The sequence below is a fragment of the Parasteatoda tepidariorum genome, chromosome 1 (assembly GCF_982258835.1).
Source record: "Parasteatoda tepidariorum strain Cologne lab strain chromosome 1, Ptep-v5.0, whole genome shotgun sequence".
Taxonomy (NCBI): domain Eukaryota; kingdom Metazoa; phylum Arthropoda; class Arachnida; order Araneae; family Theridiidae; genus Parasteatoda; species Parasteatoda tepidariorum.
Window position 1 is genome coordinate 131,362,875 of NC_141755.1, and position 13,840 is coordinate 131,376,714.

The following is a 13,840-nucleotide window of genomic DNA, read 5'->3' on the forward strand; positions in this document are numbered from 1 at the left end:
ACATAGCCTCAAGAGCTCTAACAGTAGAATGTTGTTCGATAAGAGAGAATGTTCGACGTAATTCAGTTTGAACGTAAACAAAACCCGTATTGCTCTTGGCGGATTTTCTTCTCCCTAAGTAACCAAAGTTGATTAGTTGACTTTATATTCAATTAAATACATTCTTTTCCATCAGACCATTTTCTGAGGTCACAAATAATTCTTGAAATCAACTCTAGTGATAATTCCAGCCTTAGATTTTAAATTTTTCTTCTTTTTAAATTAACAAAGCATTATTTAACCTTGCAATCGATAAATCTTCGAGATAAAAATCGTTTTTTTTTTAAAAAATGTTCATTATAGTGTTAAGAGCATTATTTATCTTACAGTACTTGGCCAAATTATTAGACGCACTATAAGATTATACTGCACAGCTTTATTGTTTTTACTCGACTGAAACCGGTTTGCACTTGTTTACGTTAGTGTATCCGTTGGTTAAATGAGACGATATATCAGTGATTCTCAACGACTGTGCCGCGGCACTTTTGTGTGCCGCCAAATTTTTAAAATGTGTCGCCAAATATTAGAAATGATACAATAAAAATTAAAATGCTTTTTTTATTACGTGTAAAGTTTAAATTAAAGAAAAGTGTATATTATGTATAATATCATATATATATATATATATATATATATATATATATATATATATATATATATATATATATATATATATATATATATATATATATATATATATATATATATATATACATAATATTATATATATATACTTTTACAATTTTTCCGGGCTTTAACAGCGTGAAAATCTTTGTCATCGATTGTCTTGTCTCTGACAATCTCAAAATAAGTTAAAATAAGAAGGAAGCATTTAAATTTAAATTGTCTATGGCAATTTCAAAAAATGTTGAAATAAGTAGAAAATTTAATGACCATTAAAATTATTAATTAACAAAAGAAAGAAAACTAAATATGATTTTCAAACGGAAATAAAAGCTAATCATTAAAGTAAGCTATGCAATTAATAGTTATAAAAGTGAATTAGCAAAGGATAACTAACAAAAAAACATGCTAACAATTAATTAGCAAAAAAACTAGTTAACAAGAAATCACACAAAAATAGCAATGTAGAAAAACTAACAGTTAATAACTATAGAAAACAAGTTAACAATTAATAACTAGCAAAAAAATAAATAACTGTTACCAACTAATACAAAATTAGTCGAAAGAAATAATTATCTCTTAATAAACGTGCTTTTGTTGTACATATTATTTTATTTCACATTCAAAATTATTATCACTAACTATTTAACACAGTGTATTATTGGTAAGTAAACAACTTTTAAACTAATTTTTTTTTATTGTGTGCCGGCAAATTTCGAAATCGTTAAAATTGTGCCGCCACAAAAGAAAGGTTGAGAATCACTGCGATATATAATATAAATTCCATGACATTACACCCTATATTATATATTATATGGAATATATATCATATCAAGCATTATGTGAGTCTCAATTTTTGTGCTCTTAAACGTTGTTTACCTTAGTTTGTATTATATGAGTCTATTATAATAATGAGATCAAATGATGAGACGAAATGGTAGTTTTTTAATGATGACATGTTTTGCATGAGTTTATATAATGCTTTTATATTTAAACATACGATGTAATGGGGCTTTTATTCAGCAGATTTTTTATAGACTTCCTATTTGTATTTATTTTTAACGTATTGCATTACGATGTTATCCCATTGATATACTGAAACAAGTGCTAACCGGTTTCAGTCGCATCAAAACAATAAAGCCTGTATAGATTATCACCCGATAATTAAGATTCAACATAGAATCTTAGAGTGCTTCTAATAATATGGCTAGTGACAGTAAGGTCCGAATTTGTTTTATTCGATTTGAATTATTCAACAACTTATGGTGATCTATAAAAGTTCTCAAATCATAATAAAAGTAATTAAATGTTGTTCAGCCATATACATTCTTACGAAAACATTCGAAAATTGCTAATCTGATCTCTAAATTCTTATTTATACAACCATCACATAATAGTCGCCGGAAAATAGACTTTTATTTTCTGGTCGAGATATTGGTTTACATCAACTGTCCATTTAAAGGACGAAATCCAAAGCCAGTGGAGACAAGAGGTCTAGACGAAATAAATAGGATCATTCTGTATTTCTCGTTCCAGAAAAAAATAATTCTTTCCGTTTGGTGTTGCAGTTTGCGTTCGGAATTTCTTCGGATTGTTGAGTCGGAAACTTTCGACTGCTAATTTCCGACTTACTGCTTTTTTGGGGTTACGGTCAATTGAAAAGGAAATGTTATCAACATACAAATTTTGTAAACACTGTTTTTGAATAGGGTACAGTGTTTACTTTGATTTAATTCCAGTATTTTGGGAACTTATTTTTTGACGATCTGGGAGGAAGGAACGTAGATTCAGACTTTCGTTAAAAGAAATAGAATTAAGAATAAAATTTTTTATTCCTTCCAGAAATATAACTCCTTCCGTTCGACTTAGCAGTTCATGTTCGTTCGTTGTAGTGGAACTGGGCGTCTGAGGCTTTACGGCCCTTTTCCCATTCATCCTGAAATTAGACAAAGAAACATACATGACAAAAATATGGAGTTCGAACTCCATTTTGGAGAGCAAAATGGAGTTCGTGTGAGAAAAAAAATGGCACTTTGCCATTATTAGGTAATAACAAAATTACAAGTAATAAAAAAGTACACGAAAAAAGTTAAAATTAAAGTAAAATGGGAAAATAAACAATAATGAATATTTACAGTAATTACAGTTTGGGAGTACATACAATAAAGGTTAAGGAAAGGCAAGTTAATGGAATGTGAGGAGTAAGTGTGTCTCGGTTAAAGTAGAGACCCGGCCGTCCTGGTAATTACCACTCGTGCCGGGTTGCGCTCTACACTTATGTTACACGGATTGTCTTACCCCTGATCAAACCCCGAAGGATTCAGTTTATGTTCGGAATATCCTTAAAAATTGTTGAATCGAAACATTTGACCCAAAAACTGGTAGTTACTAATGTGGTTGTTACTAGTAGTACTGGCCTATGGTAATCTATGGCTACCATAGAAATTTATATGGCAAGATACCATACGCCTATGATTGCCATAGAGATTTGTATGGCAAAACCCCAAAAGCCTATGGCTACCATAGAAATTTATATGGCAAGATACCATACGCCTATGATTCAAAAGCCTATGGCTACCATAGAAATTTGTATGGCAAGATACCATAGGCCAATGGTAACCATAAAGACTTGTATGGCAGTATACCATAGACCAATGGTAACCATAAGGATTTGTATGGCACGTCACCATTGGCCTATGGCAACCATAGAAATTCGTATGGCAGTATACCATAGGCCAATGGTAACCATAAGGATTTGTATGGCAGTATACCATAGAGAAAAGCTGATCTAGATCCTCACCAACGAAACAACAACTTCTATGGAGTCCTCAAAAACATCTTCTAAAAGAAATAAATATTAATTTTTTCACCCCGAAGTTAATTAAATTCAACATGTAATCCCACAAGGCACTCCTGGTGAGTGTTTTCCGGCTTCCGGGTGGCCAATTTTCCCATTTTTGAGTGTTTGAAATCCGATGCTCCATTCTTTTAAGCTTACAGTATCAGACCGACATATTAATGTGTCATCCACTACAAGTGGAATCTTTCGCTAACTTTGGCGACTTATTTTAATATTTTTTCGATCTCATTCTTGGTCAAAAACATTATATTGCAAACGCCTATGCAATTATCTATCTGAATTTATTAAGTATTTAATTTCCGGCTGTCTAGTACTTTTATTATCTGTATCTTTTTAAAATATGTCGTGATTGGGTATAGGTTTTCGCTATGTTTAATTTTACTATTTATTAACGCCGACTTTGTACACTTTAATTAATATCTTGTTGTTTATATTTTTATCTAAAATTTTTATATTTCTTTCTCCCAACTGCTTCTGATTAAACGACATCCTTCTTTTTATTTTATCCCCTCCCTCTGATCTTATATAAATTTTTAAAGTCATGTAGCGTATCTACCTCTACAAAATTACAACTGCAATTCACTAGTATATAAGACATGTTAACTCGACTCTATGTCGGGGTACCTTTTCATAGATGAAGGTTGACATGGTCTGTAACTACTCTCCCCACATTGGTGACCCGGACGTGATGTGAGCACGCCTACCTTGGCAAAAACGCCACCACATCACTTTTCCATTATTAATGGTGTTCTATTCCCCATAGCAATTTGTAAACAATCTTCATGATGAAAAACGCAGTTAAGTGTTTTTGATCAAGCCAGATCATCATTTCTTTAATAATTAAAATTTTTTAATTCTTGTAACTTGTTCGGTGACAATTTCATTTTATTGCTGTCATATATCAATATCAAAGTCAGTGTTTACATTCTCATTAGTTTTTGATTTTAATTCCACTTAGGTTCTTGCAATGCTTCTTTACATTATCTTACATATGTAAGGGCATTATATTTTTATTTCGTGTTTTACTATCTTACAACTAATATTTCTTAAGTATCCACATATAGTTGTACAATGTTCTGCTACAGATTTATACATAGCTTAGGGTCATCATTTAACTAGATTTGCTGGATTACTGGTTGACAATTGTTTTGCTTCAATATCCTCAACGGAACAGTCCCTGGTCAAATCATCTGCTGCTGTTACCAAAAATGCTTTTAACAATTTAATCCTTCCTTAAGTTTAAAACTTTTTCGTCATAGCGATTCCCTATACCCAATTAATTTTTATTTACTATCCCTGACCAAGTGTCAATACCAATTATTAATTTTTACAATTTTAATCATGTCTTAAACATGTTTTGTATTTTCCAATGTTTCTATATTGCGTTCTCTTTTCTAACTGTGCTTAACACAACTCAACATTAATTTTCTGAGTTTTATATCCCTCACTAGTAGGGGATCAACTAATTTAGCCTGTTTTCTAATCTTAGCTTTTCATAGTCTAATACCATCTTTTTTATAGATAAAATTTTGTTCACTTGCCACCACTGGTTGCACCGTTACATATTCGGCTTTTTTCCCGTTTGGTCTATTTTAAACTAATTTCGCTTCGACCACCAGCCCACTCTTTATCTTTTGAGTTTTCATAATATTTTATTGTTTTAGTAGTCTGTTTAATTTTTAGCTTAGTATCACATATCAAAATTTAAAAAAAATTCATACTCGCTCCGACTATCGGACCATTATTTAAATTCGCTTTCTTTTAGGTTCCTCTAATATCTGACGCTTATCGAACTAATTATGATACCAATCAATCAAATTAACGTTTTTTATACTCGCTCCGACTTCCGGACCCACTTTCTATTTTCTTGTTTTTTACAGCTTTAACAAATATTGGTTGCCTGTACTCAATATATTTTGTTCCTAATCAACATAACCAATACTTTGCCTACTTGCTCCGACCACCGGGCCCATTTTCTAACAGTTAATACTAACCGTTTAAAATTTATTTGAATAAGAACAGCATTCAGAAAGGATTCTGCAAGTCAAACAAGGGAAGTTTATCAAAGAAATTTTGAAAAAAGCTTTCTGGACATATATTTATCCTACAATTATTAAGTTTTGCATTTTTAATATCCATTGCGAAAGATTTTTGTAGTTAATTATTTTTTGATGTATGGTAAAATATCAACGAGAAATGTTGCCATATGGTGTATGGAAAAGGTGTACCATAGCCAATGAAAAAATATTTCTTCATAAACTGTATCACACCTTAGTTTTATGGCAAAAATTTGCCATGTAAAAAATGCCATAGGATATTCCTATGGGGTTTTGCCTATGGCAAAATTTTGCCATACTTTTTTGCCATACATGCATGGAAAAATTTTGCCATACGTATATGGCAAAAGTGTATGGCAACATTTTACCATAGGCAAAACCCCATAGGAATATCCTATGGCATTTTTTTTATGGCAAACCTATGGCAAATTTTCCTAAGAGAAGTTCGACGACAAACCTACTGCGCCTCCCAGCCAGGACTTAGCAATATTTTCAAACAAATTGGACTTAGAAAAATTCTAAAGTTGTTTGAACGTTGAAATTTCAGTTGTTGTTACACTTAACGATATTTTCAAACAGTTTGGAGTTAGAATTATTCTGATATTTTTGGTACTTAGAAATATTTTGAGGAGTTTTAGACTCAGCAATATTTTCAAACAAGTTGGACTTTGAAATATTTTTAAGCTGTTTGAACTTGGGAAATTTCAGACGTTGTTAAACTTAGCAATATTTTCAATCTGCTTTCTATTAGAAAAATTCTGAAGTTTTTATACTTTGAAAAATTTGTACCTTCGTTAAACTTTCAAAGATTCTGAAACTCTTTACTTAGAAAAAATTCTGATACTTTTTGCACTTCGAAATATTTTTAGGAATTTTATTCTAAGCAATAATTTCAAACAGTTTGGAGTTAGAAATATTATGATGTTTTTTGTACTTGGAAATATTTTAAAGTTGTTTGACTCAGTAATATTTTCAAACTATTCGGAGTTAGAAATAGTCTGATGTTTTTTGCACTTATAAATATTTTGAAGAGACTTAGCAGTATTTAGAAACAAATTGGAAGAAGTTTTTCGTTCAGTTTTTAGCTTAACTTGAAAATGTATACCTAGAGAGTAATTATTATGTTGAAGTAGGTTAGATTTTCAATAGAAATTGTAGATTGATTTCTGCGACGCCCACTCATCAAAATGATTGCTGACTCTTCACTCAGCATAGTTTAAAAAATATGCATTCGACAGATTTCAGTTAGTGTCTCTAATAATATGAATCAGGTTTAGCATTTCAATCAGGAAAACTAAATATCATATTTTGTAATTTAAAGCGTTGGTTTCTGTAATGAAAATAATATATTTGAGTTTTAAAAGTATAATCAGAATGAAACATTTTTCTTCTCTTAGTGTAAAAAGAAAAAAAAAAATCATGTTCTTTATATTTCTTATAAAATATCAATTGAATTTATTTATATCTTCGCATTTAAATGCATTTTTAATGCCAATGAATAGGAGCTTACTAGAGTAAGAACATAATGTCTATTATAAGATTTGCTTCACATATTTTCTTTCGCAAAATATTTTTCGACTCTGATTGATTAAAAGATTCAGCAATAGCGAAATCCTAACTAAGTCAAGATTACTTAAAAGAAATTCCTTATATGTGTGCAAAGTATGAAACGCCGGCATTGTATAGAATGCCTGACGTTTTTAGGCAAAGTATGAAATGTGAGAAGTATTACATACTTTGCCTAGGCATTGCATAGAATGCCTAGGCATTCTATACAATGCCGGATGCTATTTAGGCAAAGTATGAAATAAACGTCCTGATGAAGTTATTATGTAAATGATGTGCACGTTACTGTGAATGAGCGAAATCGGTGATTGTTGACTTTCACCGGTGAATGTTGACAATCACATAGTCGCTTTGGTGAATGTCCGAAATATTTATTACATCCGATTTCATATTAATTTATTCGTGGATATAATTACATTTATTCCATATTTTAATACTTACTGACGATAAATTAGAAGAAACATCAATGTTTGGAGTATCGGGCAAATATAACCGGGCAATGGCACCTGATCTTAAAAAAACATCAGTGTAGGGTATACCGGGCAAATGTATACCGGGCAATGGCACTTAACTAGACCTTGTATGACTAGGCCTTTGGTAAATGTCTGAACTATATACTAGGTCTAGTTAAGTGCCATTGACCGGTATACCCTACACTGATGTTTTTTTAAGGTCAAGTGCCCTTGCCCGGTATACCCTACACTGATGTTTTCTTAAGGTTCAGTGCCTTTGCCCGGTTTACCCAACACTGAGGATTTTTTAAAGGTTCAGTGCTACTGCCCGGTATACATTTGCCCGGTATACCCTACACTGATGTTTTTTTAAGGTCAAGTGCCATTGCCCGGTATACATTTGCCCGGTATACCCTACACTGATGTTTTTTTAAGGTCAAGTGCCATTGACCGGTATACATTTGCCCGGTATACCCTACACTGATATTTTTTTAAGGTCAAATGCCATTGCCCGGTATATATTTGCCCGATACTCCAAACACTGATGTTTCTTCAAATCTAACGTCAATAAGTATTAAAATATCGAATAAATGTAATCTATCGCCAGTAAGTATTAAAATAACGAATAAATGTAATTATATCCACGAATAAATTAATATCAAATCGGATGTCGTTTTGATTTTGTCATTTTTTAATGACATTTTGACGAATCGGAGATGTATTTTATACTTTGCCGGTTTCTCATTTGGCATTCTATAGAATGCCTAGACAATGTGTGAAATATAAATCATTTCATATTTTGCTGGCTAATTTTAGGCATTCTATACAATGCTTAGTCATTCTATACAATGCCGGATTTCATACTTTGCTGGTAACATATGTACTCTTGAGAAATTTTTAAAAAAGGAAATGATAGTGGTAATTAACTTGACACAAAGTAACACATTGAAGAAATTTTTTTGTAGAAACTGCTATTCATGAATTTCGCTTAATTTAAACTGCTGGAACATCTACCGTACAGTTCAGACCTTTCACCCTGTGACTTTCATGCTTTCAGACCTCTAAAACAAGCTATTCGCGGACATCGATTCGCAACGGACGACGACTGTCTACTAGCTTCTTCAAAGATGGAATCGACCGGCTAGTGTCACAATGGGATAAATGTGTCAACAGTTTTGGCGACTCATTTTGAGTATGTGTACTACGTACTGTGAGTTAATAAAATCGTTTCTTTATAGGTGTGACCGGGTATCATTTGAATGCCCTTAAACACTTTCACCAGATGATTTGACCTTTTTAGTTATTTTATTAGTGAAGTGTAGAAAAAAAAGTAACACACTTCACTTTGCACTTTCTTTTGAAGCAATAATACATTCGAAAGGACACTGAAGATATACTGGAATCAAAATGAGTGATGTTTACTTCTCTGGAGGGGGGTCATTTCCTGTACCTCACCCCAAATTGTATGGAACAGCTACATTCCAAGTTCTGTACTGTTCTGGAAAGAAGACAAATCACTCTTTGAATCCTTGACACTCTATTTTTGAACCTAAGTTTTAATTTTTTTTTTTTTTTTGTGTGTCGGCTTACAAGAAACATTTTTGGAGAAAAATAATTGCATCCTCGTTTACAATGAGAAACCTATTTATAGATGCATCTTGAAAAAAAAAAAGGAGATTTAACTAACGATAAACAAATTGCAACCAAACAATTTATTTATTGTCTGAAATTGTAAAGTAGTTCATACAAATAAAAGACATTAATAGGAAAAAAATTGAAAATGAAATGTCCTTTAAAAAGCAGCCTCATATATAATAGAAAAGCAATAAGAAATAAAACGAAATATATGTATGTAATTTTAGAAAGTTGTCCATTCTTCAATTCGCAGATATTTTATCTGTCTTAATTAGAATTTCAGAATCTTTTTCAGGATTGTATTTTAATCCTAATTAATTCACAATTTTAAGGACGACCATTAGGTAACTAAATTATATAAAAATTTTCTAAAGGCTCCTATCAATGATATTTCTTTGATATTTCTTTGCATTTAATTGGTTAATTAATCCACAATTTTAAAAACCACCATTTGGTAAACAAATTATATAATATTTTTCTAAAGGCTCCTATTAATTATATTTATTAGACATTTTTTTTATTTAACAGCTTATTTAATCCACAATTTTAAAAACGACCATTTGGTAACTAAATTATATAAAAATTTTCTAAAGGCTCTAATTAGTGATATTTATTTGTTACTAGCCGCCTAAGGCGGCCAGCTGTCCGCCACACTAAAGGTTTCCACAAATAAAGTTTTTTAAAACATAGCAGGAAATCTAAAGATTAGTGGACAATTAAAGTGTTTCTGTCCTGCAATTTTGTCTTCATATCCAGTTCTGCTGCAGATGTGTGATAGCTCTTGAGGATGTTTGAAGATGTAACTTTGTTATGGTAACCTAACCTATAATATAACTATCAGGTGGAGACTTGTTTTTTTTTCTTAAAAAAAGGCCTCAGAAATTGTAAAAGCATAGAAAAGTTGCTTTAAATACATGAAAAGAACACGAAAACGAATTAATTTTTTATGGTATCTATTTCTCTATAATTTTTTTATGGTATCAATTTCTATTTCTATATCGCTACAAAAATTAACGTCGGGTAGACTATATTTGAGGGTGCCCCTTGATTCTCGCCAAGCTGGGCGATGTTGAAACCCAATCGTGATTCTCAACGGTTTAGATTTTAGCGTTATTAATGTTCAACGGTATACGTAATTTCAGAGGTCCATTAGTTCTTCGTTAGATACCGACTGGTGAGGTTACTTTTACTTCTGGTCAATAATATCGAAGGTATGTGGGCTGTCATAAAAAGGGACTTTATAAAAAAATTTCATCAACAGTTCGGTACCACAAACGCCATTTTCGATTCATATTTCGCCGAATTTATGTGACGATGGAGGTACACAGATTCTAGTCACGATAAATTTAGACAGTATCTAACTGTTATTAGATAATTCTGTGCACCTAAATCTGAGTATATTCAAGCTTAATGAAGAAGTGAGTTGTTTTTTTTCCCTTTTATTTCTGCACCTACTCCATTAATTTTTGCTTCGATTCAAAATCCTTTTTATTGGATTTATTAATTTTGCTTATATTGGGTTCATTGCAAGCTTTATCCGATGTTTTGTTGAAATTTTCCAATGTTTTTTGAAATATCATTATGTTTTGGCCGTTATTTCTGTTACCACGGTGTTCCGCGCAAACAGGAATAGCGCCAAACATAAGTCACCAATTTCGCCAAGGGGCATCCTCAAGTATAATTTTCCCTTATCGTCTTCGCTTAAGAAAAAAAAAGAGCGTGGAAAGAAGAAGAAAAACTTATTATAACAATTATGAACAGCGATAAATATATCAAAGCGTAGCTATTTACGTATCTAATATGTTGCCACATTTTTAGTACAAAAGTTAAAGTTTTATCCACTTTGATAAATGTAAACTAATGCGAACCTTACAATTAAATTATTAATTCCTTCCTATATTATTGGTTTAAGTTGTCGAAAATTAATATTTCAATTGTAAGGTTCGCATTAGCATACATTTATAAGAGTGGAGAAAAGTATATGCATTTTTTAATAGTTTCTTGAATATGGCTCTTTGAAGACGAAAAAGCATAGATTTTCTTACAAAATGACTGATAACTAAGAAACTAATCCAAATTTTTGAAAAAGAAAAAAAATACTTCTTTATTATGTCAAAACACAATTATGTGCCGAATTTCGTGCCTGGGCGAGGCTTCTGGGGCGATATATTGTGATTACAGACACACACACACACACACAGCCGCGTTTATTATTATGTATAGATGTATAGATTTCTTATGATTGTTTTGAAATGAATTACACTGTTACATAAAATAAGACGAACGCTTGATTTTGAAATGAATAGAATATCACACTAACTGTGTAAAATGGGATTGAATGTCAAATGAAATCATTTACCGTGGATAGATACAGGACGAAAACAAAATTATATTGGTTTTCGAATAATATGAAACATGATCCAAATTTAAAATGACGAAAATATGTTCCTCGTAGAATTATTTTTTAAAGGGTAATTTATCTTAATTGAAAATATTCTTGAATAAAATAGAGCGTAGAAAGATATTTTTCTGTTAATAATTGATGAGTGAGAAATAATAAATTGGTAAACATTTGAAATCTAATTTTCAGTAAAAAAAGAAATTCAAAGTTTTCTTATAGTATAAGGAGGCGAGAGATTTAAATATTTTTTAAAGTAAAATATCACATCTCATAAAATGAGTCTTCTGGTGGTGGTTGAACTTATCTCTCTCAGAAGAAACAGATTTAAATACACGAATTAATAAAATATTAATAAATCATAAATAAATGAGAAACATGAATAAAATATTTGTAAATATATAAATAAAAAAATATAAATATAAGATCGATAAAAATAATAAATATGCATATAAATAAATATTATAAATAAGAATCATAAATATATAAACAAAAATAACAAATATACAAATAAAATTGCAAATATATAAATATAACTTATAAATATAAAAATATAAATTGTTAAAATATAAATAAAACGCCTGGGAAAAAAAACAATATAAACAACTAAAAGAGCAATTTATGGGTATAAGTAAACGCTAATAAAATGGAAACGTTATTATATAATTTTAAGCAGATCACTTTACCTAGTGAAAGCGTTTTAATGTAGCTTATTCTTTTTTTCTTTTTTCTTTTTATTTTTTATTTTAAAAAAGCATTATATTTGCCTTTTTTTTCTCTCTCAATTATTGGCTAGATGTGCAAAGATCGTGTTTGAAAATTTTTTGGCCCGATAGCGAAATTTTTAAAATAAAGCAGATGAATAATAACCGTGTCTTTAGAGAATAATAATGGAATTGGGCAAACAAAAGTGAACTACTCAAAAACACATATTTTTGTTCCATTTCTGGAAAAGAAAAAGATCGTTTGCATTTTTACCCCTTCTTACAAGCTTTTTTAACCTTATTTTTCCTTTTTTTTAATCCACAACCGCTTTTTGAAATAATTGAAAGTCGAAATAAAAGAAACTATTACTAGAGATAAAAGTTATTCAATTAATTCGAACGCTAAGTACTTTTAAAAAATTCCATTCGAAAAGTAATTTAACGAAGAAATTCCGCATTGTTCAGTTCTTTTCTATCGTTTTAAATGAATTGAAACTATCGTATTTTTTTAAGTAATCATTTTCTTTGAAATCGTTTGACATGAATTCGATATTATTGAGAGTTTCCACTTATATTTTGTCTTCATTCAATTTAAACCATTTTTCTAGTTTTGCTAATAACTATTTGGATGAATTGTTGTAAAGCAATTTAAAAATAAATTAAGTGTAAAAAAGTTAGATATAAAAGTTTTTTTAATTTTTTTTTGAGAGCGAAATAATGTAAGTAATTTAACTAGATTTAAAGAGAAATATCAAAAGCTATGTAGATTGAAATGTTAATTAGATTTTAAGTGTTTTATTTATCTAAGATTTATTTTTGAACTAAAATAAGAAATTCAGAATTTTATTAATTTTTCAGGTGGTTGCAAATACTACGAATTGGAATTCCATTGTTAGAAAACTACATCAAAAAAGAATTAGCGCAAAAAAAATGCAAAACAATATGGTATAGTTATATAAAGTTGTCGTATAGTAGTTGAGTTACGAAGAACTAAATGTAAATCGTGAAAAAATAGAATTTTGTGTTTTGCAATTTTTTCAGATATTTTTCAGGTAGCTAAAATTACAACTAATTAAAATTCCATGCTAAGAAGACTAAAAAAAAAAAAAAAAAAAGAATAAGAGTTATAGCAATGCAAAGTGTTAAAATAATTTTCGTATATTAGTTGAGCTACGTAGAGCTAAATGTAGATCTGAAAAAAGAATTTATGTTTTTTAATAGCAGTTTCTGATATAAATAAATTTTCGGAAGTCTCTGTAAAAGCTGAAATAAAAAAATATAAATATTAATTAGTTGCTAAAAATCAATATGCGAGAAAAAACGAAAATAATATAAAAATCTGACAAATCACTACTGAGAAAAGTAGATGTAAAAACCCATTTGGTTGCCGGTTGAAACTTGACGTTGTCTTTAACAACTGTTTTTCAATTCCTCTCTTTTTCTTGCAATCAAATAGGTTTTGATGTTTCTTTTATCTCTTACCTTCATTGTAATTCACCGGATTT

The 13,840-nt window shown here is 30.2% G+C and overlaps 1 protein-coding gene across 1 annotated transcript in view; it reads right to left on the minus strand.

Moving 5' to 3' along the window:
- Positions 1-1,466: 1,466 nt before the first annotated feature.
- LOC107454023 (uncharacterized) overlaps positions 1,467-13,840 on the minus strand; it is a 229,318-nt gene continuing 216,944 nt past the window's right edge. Inside the window, exon 4 of the transcript XR_011636301.2 lies at positions 1,467-2,599. The gene's annotated coding sequence lies outside the window, so the exon portion shown is untranslated. The remainder of the gene's footprint in view (positions 2,600-13,840) is intronic.